Source organism: Xenopus laevis, chromosome 1L (genome assembly GCF_017654675.1).
Source record: "Xenopus laevis strain J_2021 chromosome 1L, Xenopus_laevis_v10.1, whole genome shotgun sequence".
In the NCBI taxonomy this organism is placed as follows: domain Eukaryota; kingdom Metazoa; phylum Chordata; class Amphibia; order Anura; family Pipidae; genus Xenopus; species Xenopus laevis.
The window spans coordinates 26,530,986-26,545,456 of NC_054371.1; the positions used below are offsets into that span (position 1 = coordinate 26,530,986).

Below are 14,471 nucleotides of genomic sequence, written 5' to 3' on the forward strand. Positions count from 1 at the left end.
TTTACGTAAATACGCAGTGTATTTTAAATATGGCGTCCAAATTCTTGCGCGATAAATGACGCATATACGTTTTTACGGCCGGTGACATAATTACGTTGCGTATTGACAATCATTCCCGCTCCATTTTGCATGTAAATCGTTTTTCTATTTCTAAATAGCTTTTCTATTTCCTGCCAGTGGAATTTTGGGGAACAAGAACAATGAGAAGTGCATGTTGGGAAAAGAAACCTAAATGCTGAAAAACGCATGTGGAGTGTCGCGTGTGGTTACAGTGGTGCATTTACTCCCGGCGGAGCTTTTTTAAAAACGCACCGTAAAAATGCCATGTCCTAAGTGGTCCAGGGCCCAGCTGGGATGCCGCCTAAGGGCCCCATAGGGTTGCCACCTGCTCCGAAATTTTACCGGCCTGGCCGGTAAAAATGAAGCTTCAGCCCAATGTAATTAATAGGAGAAATGCAAAAAAATATAGGAAAACTGGTGTTTTTTTCAAGAAAAGGTTGCAACCCTACCACTTCCGGACCCTCCGCCCCAGCTGTGAAGTCCAACCAGTGCTGCAACCCCCTCCACCCAGGCCCGGACTGGCAATCTGTGAGTTCTGGCAAATGCCAGAGGGGCTGCTGTAAGATTCCATAGGCAATCACTATTTAATGGTGGGGGACTGGTTGGACCTCTGTGTACTTGAAATACCAGGGCCTATTTTGACTTCCAGTCTAGACCTGCATCCTGTAAAATGAGGGAATACTTAAAATCAGGGGATGTAAAATTGAGGCTTCACTGTATTAAATTTTATAATTCTTACAGTAAAATGAGCAGGTGGGTGTGTTCTGCAAATGTACCAGTAGGTGGTGCTATCATAGTATAACAGCACGTGGTACATGTGTGCTGCTTCCCAGTCTCTGGCCACAGACAGCACTGCAGCAGCATCGACACAGGTTCTAGGGGCAGAGCCTCCCACGGAATGGTACATGGAGGATTCAGCCGGAGTCAGCCCTGGAGCCCAGCACAAGCCTCGCTGCATCAGTCCCAGTGAGTGGAGATAGAGCTGTGCAGGTCAGAGGCATTGCTGGGGATGGGGAGGCTGCATTATCTCTATAGGGATCTGTATAGGGATTTGTATATAAGGATCTGTATAGGGATGCTACTGCCTGCTCCCTCACCTGACAGTACATCAGATGTATTTAGCCTGTATATATTAGTATTACTGGGGTGCGGGTGCTGACACCCAGCCTGCACTTACCTGCCTGGGGATAATAATAATAATAATATTAATAATAATAAGATCTCTGTATCATTGAGGTGATGGGTTTGCTACATCAGCCATTTAATGGAGCAGGATAAAAAAGCACATGCTACACTGCTCATTGCTGATTAGTTACATTACACAGGAATCAATGCAGCCTGCAGCATGGATCTGAACTGATTGCTAATCAGCTGTGAATCATGGGTATTTTGTTGGGATGCTGTGCCATCCTTTCTGTCTATGCCCATCCTGGTGGAGTCTGGGTATGAGAAAGGATCCACCCTTAACCCTTCAATGCTAAAGAAGGAAACTAGTGCATGGTATGACAGTATGGCTGTGTCTCTGCTTCCTATATACAGTGCTCTGTGTAGGGGACATGAACAGATCTACTGTATGGATTTACTTGCTTTTGCCCCATATTGCAATCATTTGTAGAGCCGAATAGCTCCAGCTGCTGCAGAACATCTGGGCAGGAACGGGTTATAATTCACCATTCTGGGAAGCTGCTGGTGGGTAGATCTGCCTACCAAGAGGTTCTGCAGCAGGTGCATGGTTATATTGCAGACGTATGGGCGGAGGGCCTGAGACTGCCTGTATGCCACGAATTTGTCTCTCAGGCTTACTGACAGTTGCACAGAACCGTATTGTACGGATCTCAGGGTGGGGTGAGCTGAGCACTATAAGACAGTATTGCTGGGAATTTGATTTCTACCGTATACACCTTTAACTGTTGCCTAGCAATAAACCGACTATTTACATCATAATATTTCAAAGAAATACAGTATTGAACATTTTGCAGAATTATTGCCGACCATCCATTTTTCAGAGTTGCGTTGCTTTGAAGGGATAACTCATGGGGGCAACTTTTGCAGAATTTAGGGATAGGAACATGGAACCCATTTATTCATCTGGTTATTAATTATCGTGGGCACATATAGGTGCATGCTCTTTTTTCTCCTCTGAAGGAATTTCACAATTGCATCATAAGACTGAAGATTGATTTAATTTTTGTTTTGTAATATTCTGGCTCTTTTGTTTGATAGCTCTACAGTTTTAATTGTAAACTGCTACCTGGTTGCTAGGCATCCTCGCCCTACCAACCATGAATTGAGAGAATGTCGGATGAATGGGAGATGGTCTAGAATAGATGAAATAATAAATGGCAACATTCTAGCCTCACAATGGGTCTGCCCTCTGGTTGCTTAGGTCACAGGCTCTAGCAACCAGAGAATAGGGTAGAAGGGCAAATACAGAGATGGAGTTGGTTTAAGCGAAGTCTCTGGCACACAAAGAAACACCGTTTTCCCCACTCAAAGGTGGTGGGTGTGCTCGATTTGTAGTGCAAAAACCGGTTTATTTAGAGTTGAACTTTGCTTTTCAAGTGCAGCAGTCCTGTGCAAATAAAGCTGTTTTTTTCCATTCTTTCCACTGAACTTCCCAGTGCCCTCCTCTCTTCTGGCCAAAGGCACCAGTATGGATACCAGCCAGATAAAAGTGCCTTTGGGAATGCAGAGGGTTAAAACATTACTTACATAGGGCTGCTGTTCATTGGTAATCATTCAGCAACCTTATGCAGTAAACCTGTGGCCAACTTTTTCTTTCTAGGTTTAGTTGCCCTTAAAACACACGGCCGTTTTTACCTGCGCTCCCCTGCATTGCGATTACTTCCGTTAAGCCGCAGGGGGGGCACAGGAGTAGACGCAGTCAATTATTGTGAAGGGGGCTGTACTCACACAGACGCATGAATGCGCCGAACGCAGGTGAAATGCAACATGCTGCGTCCCTACCTGTTTTTGGCGCTTACATGCGTCTGTGTGAGTACAGCCCCCTTCAAAATAATTAAGTGTGTCTACTCCTGCGCTTACCTGCGGCTGAACGGAAGAAAGCGCAACCAGGTATCTTTGGGTACCTGGTTGTACCCAAAGATACCTGAGTCAAAGTATTCATGTTCCATTGCATTTTTAACAACAAGTCTATTTATGTGCCCTTGGCATTTTCAAAATAATTAATTGACAAGATAAAGTGTTGCTGCCATCTTGTACTACCGCTGCCATCTTGCCCTGCTATGCTTGCTATCCCACTCAGTTTTTCTACTTACAGCAACTGCTCTGAGGGGACCATATTATATGAAGTAGAAGAAACAGGGAGCTGCTGCATGCTGCGTTGGTGCATGTGGAATAGTTGCAGCATTTTCTTTCCCTATTGGAATTGCAGGAAACCACACTGCAGTCACTTGTATAGCTCTATATTTACTTGACTGGCTGTAACTTAACTGCACATTAGTTACTAGAGTGAATGAGCCAGTTCAAGTATGGGAGCTATTATGGGAGCTATTATCCAGAATACTCAATACCTGGGGTTTTCCAGATTAGGGGTCTTTCTCTAATTTAGGTCTCCATACCATCAGTCCACTAAAAAATAATTTAAACAATTATTAAACCCAATAGGATTGTGCTGTCTTTTATAAGGATTAATTATATCTTAGTTTGGGTTAAGTACAAAGTACTTTTTTATTATTACAGAGATAAAGGAAATCATTTTTAAAAAAGTTTTTTTTAAATAAACTGTAGATTAGTTTAGTGAAATTCTGAGCTTTCTGTATGACGGGTTTCCAGTTAACGGATCACATACCTGCACTACATCCATTGGCAACAGGAACAATCACTTTAGTGTGTGGCACAAAAATCCCACACAGAGAGAAATCAGCTTTGCTTAGCGCTTAAAGGAGAAGGAAAGCTATGGAGGCATTTTATTGCCAATAGATTAACTGCAATAGTGCAAGCTAGAATGCTATATTTATTCTGTAGAATGTTTTACGATACCTGAGTAAAAAGCTCTAGAAGCTCTCTGTTTGTTTAGGATAGCAGCTGCAGTATTAGCTTGGTGTGACATTACGTCCTGCCTGAGTCTCTCACTGCTCACTCATAGCTCTGGGCTCAGATTACAGGGGGAGAGGAGCAAACTGAGCATGCTCAAGCCCGGGGCAAGGAGGTTTATGCTGAAAACAGGAAGTCTGATACAGAAGCCCATGTGTACACAATAGAAGGAAAGAAATGCTGTGTTTCTTTTGACAGAGGACTCAGAGCAGCATTACTTTGAGGGTTTACTGGTATATTTAGGTGGACTTTTCTGATAAGGCTTACTTAGTTTTAACCCTTCCTATGATGTTTTATGTTGTTATCTTAGAAAATCTGGGGGAAACATGCAAGCTTTGTTCCGGTTTTCAGAAATTAAACCTACTGTTCCAGGAATTTTCGATTTAGAATCTAAAATATGCCGCATTCTGCTGTAGTGCATTGAAAATTTGGCAATTTATTGCTGGGAGTTTTTGATCTATAGAAGTCAAAAATCTCCATGAAACTATACAAATCTGGTATTGGCACGCCCAAGAGACATGAAGCCTTCCAGATCACTTAAATTGTTTTCAATAAATTTTTTTCTGGTGTAAATCTATATATCACGAAAAAAGTATTTTTCTTTGGTACATAGAACTCGAAATATTGCATTTCTAGCCATATTAATTTTAGGGTTTGGTTTTCCTTTGGGCCTGAGCCACTAACACCAGGAAGTAAAAAATGTCATTAAAGCCTTAACAGTGGCCAGTGGAGCACAGGGGAGTACCCTTTTGGCAAAGCCAAATGCCTCATTGTTCCTCTATTTTAAGTCTGCATTTCTGAAAATGTGGCACTATTTCTCAAAAGAATAATATTTTTATTATACTGACAATGTCTGCAGTTTTTCAGGTACAGGTTTGGGATCTTTTATCCGGAATGCTTGGGGCCTGGGGTTTTCCAAATAAAGTTTATGTTACTTAAAGGGGTTGTTCACCTTTGAGTTAATTTTTAGTATGATGTAGAGAGTGATATTCTGAGACAATTTGTAATTGGTTTTCATTTTTTATTATTTGTGGTTTTTAAGTTATTTAGCTTTTTATTCAGCATCTCTCCAGTTTGCAATTTCAGCAGTCTGGTTGCTCTACCAATCATGAATTAATTTGAATAAGAGACTGGAATATGAATCAGAGAGGGCTTGAATAGAAAGACGAGTAATAAAAAGTAACAATAAATGTGTAGCCTTACAGAGAATTTTTTTTTAGATTGGGCCGGTGTCCCCCATTTGAAAGCTGGAAAGAGTCAAAAGAAAAAGGCAAATAATTAATATTTCAGATGTTTCTTGGTTATTGGTTTATACACAATAGATCCCATATGTGCAAAAGGATGGAAAGGCGGCACTCCAGTAAAAAGAAGAAGGTGGTTTATTGAAACAGGTCACAAACCAACATCACCTGATGTTGGTTTGTGACCTGTTTCAATAAACAACCCTCTTATTTTACCGGAGTGCCGCCTTTCCATACCTTTGCACAATTGATTACAGTGGGAACGCTGATGGCTGAGCACCCGGTTCATCATAATGGAGCTGCAATGAATTGAGCATACAGGGGGTGATAAAAGGGCCTAGCCTGAAACATGTTGTGTCACAAGTTTCCCCAATAAAAGCACTTTGCAGTTATAGTTACTGCACTAGATTTGTCCTGCTTCTTACAATTATACTTGAACATACAGGGGATGAGTCTAGAGCGGCCAAAATCCTTTTGTTCTACTTTATGTTAATAGATCCCATACCTGTGTTGCGGTGTAGCTCATGAATATGTACAGGTAATGGATGCATAATTTGGTAAGCGGATATGAAGAGAGGTCCAAATTAGGTAAAGTTCCATGGGCTCCATTTTAATCAGATAATCCAAACTTTTAAAAATTATTTTGTTTTTCTCTGTAATAATAAAATAGTACCTCCTACTTGTTGGTAACTAAGCTACATGAATCCATATTGGTGGTGAAACAATCCTGTTGGGTTCATTTAGGTTTAAATGAATTTTAGCAGACAAAGCATGATGATCCAAATTATGGAAAGACCCCATATCTGTAAAACCCCAGGTTCCAAGCATAACAGGTCCTATACCTATATTATGGAAGGCCCAGGGTTGGACTGGCCCGGTGGGACACCGGGAAAAAACCCAGTGGGCTCCAACCCTCATGTGCCCTCGCCAGACCCCCTCTCCAAATATTGGGATTTGACAAAAAAAAAATTCCGGCACTGCGCATGCACGTTGAGCGGCTACCTCATGAATGCACGCCGAACCGGAGCATCACAGTAGGGGGGCTGGAGGAGGGCCCTGGACGGCAGTCCTGGTGGGCCCCGGGCCCCCCAGTCCGACCCTGATAAGGCCAATGTCACACACAGCGCTTTACAACCTCTTTCCTTATAAAAAATAAACCTTGCCCAGGGTACTCTTCTTGCCTTTCCCATGTGCAGTAAAGTAAAATGTAAATTTTTTCTCACAGTCTGGGGTAACCACAAGGGATCCATGGAGCAAGAAACAAGAACACTCAGCAGCACTCTAGAATAGAATAGAACCATGGGGCAGACTCTGTTGTAAGATATCACTATTTAAAGGGGTGGTTCACCTTTAAGTTAACTCTTAGTATGTTATAAAATGGCTAATTCTAAGCAACTTTTCAATTGGCCTTCAATTTTTTCTTTTTGATAGTTTGCCTTCTGCTTCTGACTCTTTCCTGCTTTCAAATGGGGGTCACTGACCCGATCTAAAAACAAATGCTCTGTAAGGCTACAAATGTATTGTTATTGCTACTTTGTATTCCTCATCTTTCTATTCAGCCTCTCCTATTCATTTTCCAGTCTCTTATTCAAATCAATGCATGGTTGCTAGGGTGATTTTTATCCTAGCAACCAGATTGCTAAAATTGCTAACTGGAATTGGTTAGCTCATGCTTTAAGGTGTGTTCACATCTGTTTCTCTAATGCGTAAAAAACAACTGTGTGTTAAAGGCCCTTACATTCAGTTCTAGTGCTGCTCATTATGGAAACCAGGGCCTTATGATAACCCCAAAGGCACACTGCAGGTATCTACCTAAAAACAAACAACCTTTAAGGGCTCTTACACGTGGCCGTTTTTTTTCTGAGCTCCTCTGAATTGCGCTTTCTTCTGTTCAGCCGCAGGGGAGCGCAAGAGTAGACACATTCAATTATTGTGAAGGGGGCTGTACTCACACAGACGCATGTAAGCGCCAAATGCAGGTGGGAATCAGCATGTTGCATTTCACCGGCATTCGGCGCATACATGCGTCTGTGTGAGTACAGCCCCCTTCACAATAATTGAATGTGTCTACTCTTGCGCTCCCCTGCGGCTGAACGGAAGAAAGCGCAATGCAGAGGAGCTCAGAAAAAAAAACGGCCACGTGTAAGAGCCCTTATTCTGAAGCTCGGGACCTAGGGTTTTCTGAATAGTGGATCTTTGCATAATTTGGATCATTATACCTTAGGTCTACTAGAAAATCATTTAAAGGGCATGCAAAGTCTAAAATAGAATAAGGCTAGAAATGCTGTATTTTGTATACTAACTATAAACATGAACTTACTGCACCACAAGCCTAATCAAACAAATCATTAACGCTTTCAAAGTTGGCTACAGGGGGTCACCATCTTGTAACTTTGTTAAACATCTTTGCAAGACTAAGACTGTGCACATGCTCAGTGTGGTCTGGGCTGCTTAGGGATCATCATAAACAAAGCTGCTTGAGTTCTGCATGGCTGGGAAGTAAGGCGGGGGCTCCCCCTGCTGTACATAAGTATGATTGTTTCCCTGCTCAGCAGTTAGGGACCGTCTGACAATTCCTATCCACAGCAGTAAATGAAGGGAGAATCTCACTGCATACAGTCAGGTTTCTTAAAAACGGTACACATTTTTTAATTAAAGTATATTGGAGATAGGTTTTTTTTTCATTACAGAAAGTAAAAATGGGATTTTATTTTTTTGCCTTTACATGCCCTTTAAATTGAAATAAACCCAATAGGCTGATTTTGCTTGCAATAAAGATTAATTATATGTGGCTCAAAGTACAAGGTACTGTTTTATCAGTACAGAGAACAATGACATCGTTTATAGAAATTTGGATTATTTGGGGGATTGTGTTTCCATAATTCAGAGCTTTCTGGATAATAGATCCCATACCTGTATTCAAGTAAGCCCTGTGTTACTGCGCAGGAACCACTTCAACCCACTCACCTTACAGGGAGGTCGGATGCTGACTCTAGTTTCCCATGAGACACCTCTCAATTAATTTTTACACATTTAATTTATGACAACAATTTAGGGACATTACAGCGATGAGTGCAGTACAGTGGCAAACAAAATCCAACATATATCATAAGCCTTATAAAGCTACCCTTCCTCTGGATGATTTTTTTTTGTGAATTTTTATTTCCCTCTTGCACCAAAAAGGTTAACTTTCCCTGTGTTAGGGAAGGGAATGACTTTCAGGTGCATAAAGCTGGCTCATTAGTTAGGAGAGACACACTAACTCCCTCTATGTAGAGCCTCTGTCTAGTTTTGGGCTCCAAGGAATGATCGCACAAGTAGGTGCACTTATATATAATAGCAATTCTGTACTGCACTCTGATATATTAATGGCATTACTGGATGGGGGATATACTGAGATTATAAACATGTATAACTGTTGTATTACTTTGTACAATATATTCCTTTTAAAAATTTTTAATTCTGATCCAGTTAGGGCTATGAGATATACAGTAACTAACAAAGGAAACGGACTTAGAACCTATTTTAAAGGTAAGGCGATTTTGGCATACAAAAGCTGTAGATTTGTGACTCCCAACACCCATAGTTACTAGATTTGTATGTAGTATGGCAACACTGGAGGTTGGAATTCTCAGACAGGGTGTAACAATAGGCATATACCAGGTCATATTTATGTGTATATCCAACAAATGTCAATAAAACACTTGCTGAATGTGCAAATGATTGTGCCCAACATGGCTGCCTACATTGAAAGTTGCAACATGGTGGGGGGCAAAGAAGGACACTATAGGGATTCCGCTGCTAGTGCATTTCCAGCAACCGGAGATGGGTATGTGTTAGCCTGTAGTTATAATAGGGACACAATTTGGGACAATATTTTCCTTTTAACAATTGTGACAATTTAAAACTTAATCTAAGCTTCAGCATACTAAAATATAATCAATTCAAAATTCTGATCAGTTTCTGAAATAATCAAGTTATTCACTCTTCTCCACTCGGCATCTCTCTGTCTTCATGCAGGAGTTGGGATCAGATTTTTTTGAATGACAGTTAAATTCCAATACAGCCTTTGGGGGGGTTGCCTCATTTTGCCTAGAAGATGTCTTAGAGCACCCTTTAAAATCACAAAAAATCTTGTTTTCGGGGTTGGTGCCAAAGTTATTTTGTTTGTGCTGGCGTCGGTTATTTGAGTGAGCTCTAATACATCTAAGAAAGGGAGCCCCCGCCAAAAGATATTTTGGATTTGTCAATGAACATCTGACCAACTTCTGCATGAAAACACAATGGAGATAAACCGAAGCTGAGAGAGGGATAGTGAAGATAAAATAGATTCTTCAAAAACAATACCGAACTTTCAATTGATTATTTAGAAAGTTTCTTATTTCAGTATGAGGAAGCTTATATTAGTTCTCCTTTAAAGGGGTGATCCCCCTTAAGTTAACTTTTAGTATGTTATAGAATGGGCGATTCCAAGAAACATTTTAGCTGGTCTTTATTTTTTTTTATAGTTTTATTTGAATTATTTACCCTTTTCTTCTGACTCTTTCCAGCTTTCAAATGGGGGTCACTGACCCCATCTAAAAATCAAATGCTCTGTTAGGCTACAAATTATTATTGTTACTTTTTATTACTCATCTTCAGGCCTCTCCTATACATATTCCAGTCTCTTATTCAAATCCGTGCTAATAGGATTTCCGACTCATAGGGTAAGGCCACATGAGGAGATTCAGGGAGATTTTGTCGCCTGGCGACTAATCGTCTCGTCTTCTGAGCGACAACCTCCCCGAACTGCCTCATCGTGTTTTCCCATAGGCTAGAATGAAAAGTCACCTGTGCTAAAGCAGACACGGCAATGCCCATAGTTTCCTCCGTGGCAAAATCTCCCTGAATCTCCTCATGTGGACTAACCCTTAATACCCTGTACGGCCACCGTGGCTCCCACATGGCGAGTCACAGCAGAAGCCCATTGTATATGCTATAGTACTTTGTTCGGCCGCACACTGAATTAATCCCTTTTAGAAAGCAGTCTAACCGCTTCTCGCTATCAGTGAGTACAGGGAACCACGGCCCTTTAATCTCTCTGATTAACTAGCTAAATTGCTTTGCATGAATTGTGCATTCACGGTACCAATAAGAAGGCAAGATTAGGCTGTCACACAGAGATTTACTGGGTATTTCCATCAGCCCATTATCGTATATGTGGATTAAAGTCGTACTAAATGAATTTTAAATTAACTATCAAAGAAAATATATTTAGTAAGCCAGTAAATAGATTTAAATAACAATGTTAATGTACCTCATATGAAGGTGCAAGGCCACACATTATATGGGTCTGTACCCAAGTGGCTTACTGAATCAAGAGCCCTGGTTTTTTTTTAAAAGACCAATAACATCAACAATTTTTTAAAAAAAATTTGTTAGTATACATTGGGAAAAAAAACAGCAAGACAAATAAAACTTTAAAACTTTAAAAACGTTATTAAGTAATAACTTAGCGAAACTCCGCTTCTGCTCCTCTTCAGAAAAGGGACCATCCATCGTGCGACGCTCGATCGTTTTTCCTCCCTGGCGGTCTCCTATAAGGAAGGCAGGGATGAGAAATCGAGAGCCGCATGATGGATCGCCTGATCGCTTTTTGAAGAGGAGTGCAAGCAGAGTTTCGGCAAGTTATTTCTTAATAAAGACTTCGCAATTTTAAAGTTTAATTTGTCTTGCTGTTGTTTTTTTGTTCTATTTTTAGTGTTATTTCCCACTAATTTTTAGTGGTTTTTAGACTGCTAATGCCAAGTTTTTTGGCTCAAAAATCCTAGTGTTCACTGACTGTACAGTGCGTAGAAGGTATCCAGAATACTTGGGACCTGTGGTTTTCTGGATAACAGGTCTTTCCATAATTTGGATCTCCATACCTTAAGTCTACTAGTAAAATCTTGAAAACATGAAATCAACCCAATAGGCTGGGTTTGCTTTGCTTAAAGGGGACCCATCACCCAAAATAATTGTTCAAAATCCTATTTTATCACAATATAGTCAAGCCAAATTAACTTTGATTTCACTTTATAAATTATTTGAACCTTGTTTCCTTTAATCAGTGAATTCATAATTATAACAAGTAGGCAGGAGCCATTTTGTGGACACTGTTATTAAGACAAGCCTTGTATCATCTCAGAATCTTGTTTGTGCACCAGAATGGGGGGCTGATGTCCATCCCCATGCCCTGGCTACACAATTAAATGGTGAAGAGAACTGGGGAATGTGGGGAGCAGTGACATCTAGAAAGTGCTGAATGGAAAGTGAAAGTGTCTGCCCCGCCTCTATGCCTAAGGACAGATTTTTAAATGAGCTTACAACAGCTATGAATGCTTTAATAAAAAAATTGAAGTTGGATTTCATGTTTAATTTGAAAAGGTCTTTTATTATATAGCTTTTTGTGTCTGGGTGACAGGTCCACTTTAAGGGGCAGATTTATTAAGGGTGGAATTGAAAATTAGATTTTCCGACTTTTTTTTATTTATTTATTTTTTGGTCAAAATGCTCAAATTTGAATTGTGAATAATCCTAACTTGATAGGAATTCAAATTTTGAGATGTATCAAACCTTGACCCTTATAAAAATTTTAATTTGACTATTCGCCACATGAAACCTGCCGAGTTCATGTAAAAGTCAATGGGAGAGGTCCAGTCAGGGCCGGAACTAGGGGTAGGCACGTGCCTAGGGCGCAAAGCTTGGAGGGCGCCAGACACATACCTTTTAACTGCTGCCTATCCCAGAAATTGCATTTTTCTTGATATTACTTGATATTGTTTTTGATTGCAAAGTGGGGACAGCAACAAAGCCCCCAGTCTTCTTTCCTTTCACTTTGTAGTTTGCAATTGCCTACTTTAATCCCCATCCAACCCCTGCTATGAGATCAGTGGGCTTGCTCTCAAATTAAGAAACCTTGTGTTCTCGTACAATGAGGACTTTTGTGTCTGTTCCAAGCTAAATAGCTTAATTAGCTTTATACTTCATTTTCATCCTCTTATGAAGCGTTTTAACGATTAAAATATCTTCTCATTACTGGGGTCTGACTCAAACAAAGCAATAAACTCGGGTTCATCCTTTGGCTAATGTAAAATCTTTTTTTTTTTGGGGGGGATAATAAGTTATCAAAATAACACAAATTACAAAAAACAAAATTATTTAAAATATATTTAATAATATTTTTTATTCCAATATAGCCACAATACCAGAAGGGGCATATTTATTATGTGGTGTATGCATATGTGTATTTGGCCTTTCCATGGTTAGTATTGTACCAGTATAGGATCCGTTATCTGAAAACTCGTTATCCAGAAAGCTCCGAATTACAGAAAGGCATCTCCCATGAACTCCATTTTATCCAAATAATCCAAATTAAAAATAATAAAGCAGTACCTTGTACTTGATCCAAACCACAATATAATTAATCCTTATTGGAGGCAAAACCAGCCTATTGGGTTAATTTAATGTTTACATGATATTCTAGTAGTCTTAAGGTATGAAGATCCAAATTACAGACCCCAGGTCAGGAGCATTCTGAATAACAGGTCCCTTTCCTGTACTTGGTAATCTAAATAATATGCTAGAGGCTGCTTAGCATTCTTCAGTTGGATAATATAGGCATGAGTTTCATCTCATGCCTAGTAATTGGCTAATGGAATCAAATGTATGTGTTTTAATGGTATCATTTACAGCTGCTCCCTGAGTGGGATTTAATTCATCCTCTTATCTTCTGTTTACTCTGTGTAATATTCAAAGAGTAAGGCTTCCTATCAAAAAAAAAAAATGCAATGACTATTTAGCAACCGTCCTTGGTTTTTAGGCACTTCCTCAGGGATAGTGCCTAAAAGAGTTACAAAGGGGTCACGTTTTTAGATTAATATGTAAAATAGAAAATATCAAATTGTACAGTCGTATCCAGAAATGGACCACCTTGGCGCAGTTCCACCAAATGTGGACCATTGTCACACAAGCGGGACACCCCCGGAAGCAATTCTCATTTGCCCCCAGATCCTGGCTGTTCTAGCTGGGGTAAGGTACCCAGAGCTGGGCCAGGCAGGCAAGAGGCAACCCCCCCAGGCAACCTCGTGGAAGCACACGTATGCAGGCAAATGAAACAGTCGGAGAGAGGGGGCTGAACATGGCGTAGACAACAGAGGAGGTACGTGCCAGGTGCCCACCCCAGCTTTTGCGCCCTTGGCACGTGCCTACTCTGCCTACCCCTAGTTCCAGCCCTGAAGGTACCATCGGAATAAAACCTTATATCCAGCCTCTAAAGAGAATTTGTATTTAGGGAACTACTAATATATTTTAAACCTGTTCTATTTTCAGGTGTGTTAAACTGTCCATATAGTAACGAAATTGCACCTATGGGAACTACACTTATCTTGCTTCACCTTTCATAAATGTAAAATTTGTTAGGGCCAAAACTTTTCATTAGGAGGTAGGGTGAATGTCTCTGTTAAAGGGGTGGTTCGCCTTTAAAGTAACTTTTAGTATGTTATAAAATGCCCAATTCTAATTTGTAATTGGTCTTCATTATTTATTTTTTATAGTGTTTTTTTTTTTCTGTTTGCCTTTCTCTTTGGATTCTTCTTAGCTTTTCACTGACCCCATCTAAAAACAAATGCTCTGCAAAGTTATACATTTATTGTTATTGCTACTTTGTATTACTCATCTTTCTATTCAGGTCCTCTCCTATTCATATTCCAGTCTCTTATTCAAATCAGTCCATGATTACTTGGCTAATTTGGATCCTAGCAACCCGATTGCTGAAACTGGAAAGCTGCTCAATAACTCAGAAATAAATAATAAAAAATGAAAACCTATTTCAAATTGTCTCAGCATATCACTCTCTACATCATACTAAAAGTTAATTTGAAAATGAACAACCCCTTTAGGGCCCCCATGGAGTATGCACCCCTTGCTGTCAATAAGGTGGGTACTGAAATGAGGCCTTTATGTTCCCACCATTCAAACGGAGATCTAGAGAGGAAATTTAGGTGTTCCCAATATGGGCGGTGCTGCTGTATGCGCCGTGATTAAGTGGTACCTAGGAACCACTGGGCTTTGCTAAGCAATTACTACAGTTAATAT

General features: G+C 40.3%; 1 protein-coding gene across 8 annotated transcripts in view; it reads left to right on the forward strand.

Moving 5' to 3' along the window:
- The first annotated feature begins 898 nt into the window (after positions 1-898).
- Positions 899-14,471, forward strand: part of jakmip1.L (janus kinase and microtubule interacting protein 1 L homeolog) — a 102,767-nt gene continuing 89,194 nt past the window's right edge. For 4 of the 8 annotated variants that reach the window (XM_041579775.1, XM_041579769.1, XM_041579787.1 and 1 more), the window contains exon 1: positions 899-1,050. The gene's annotated coding sequence lies outside the window, so the exon portion shown is untranslated. 8 annotated transcript variants of the gene reach the window in all.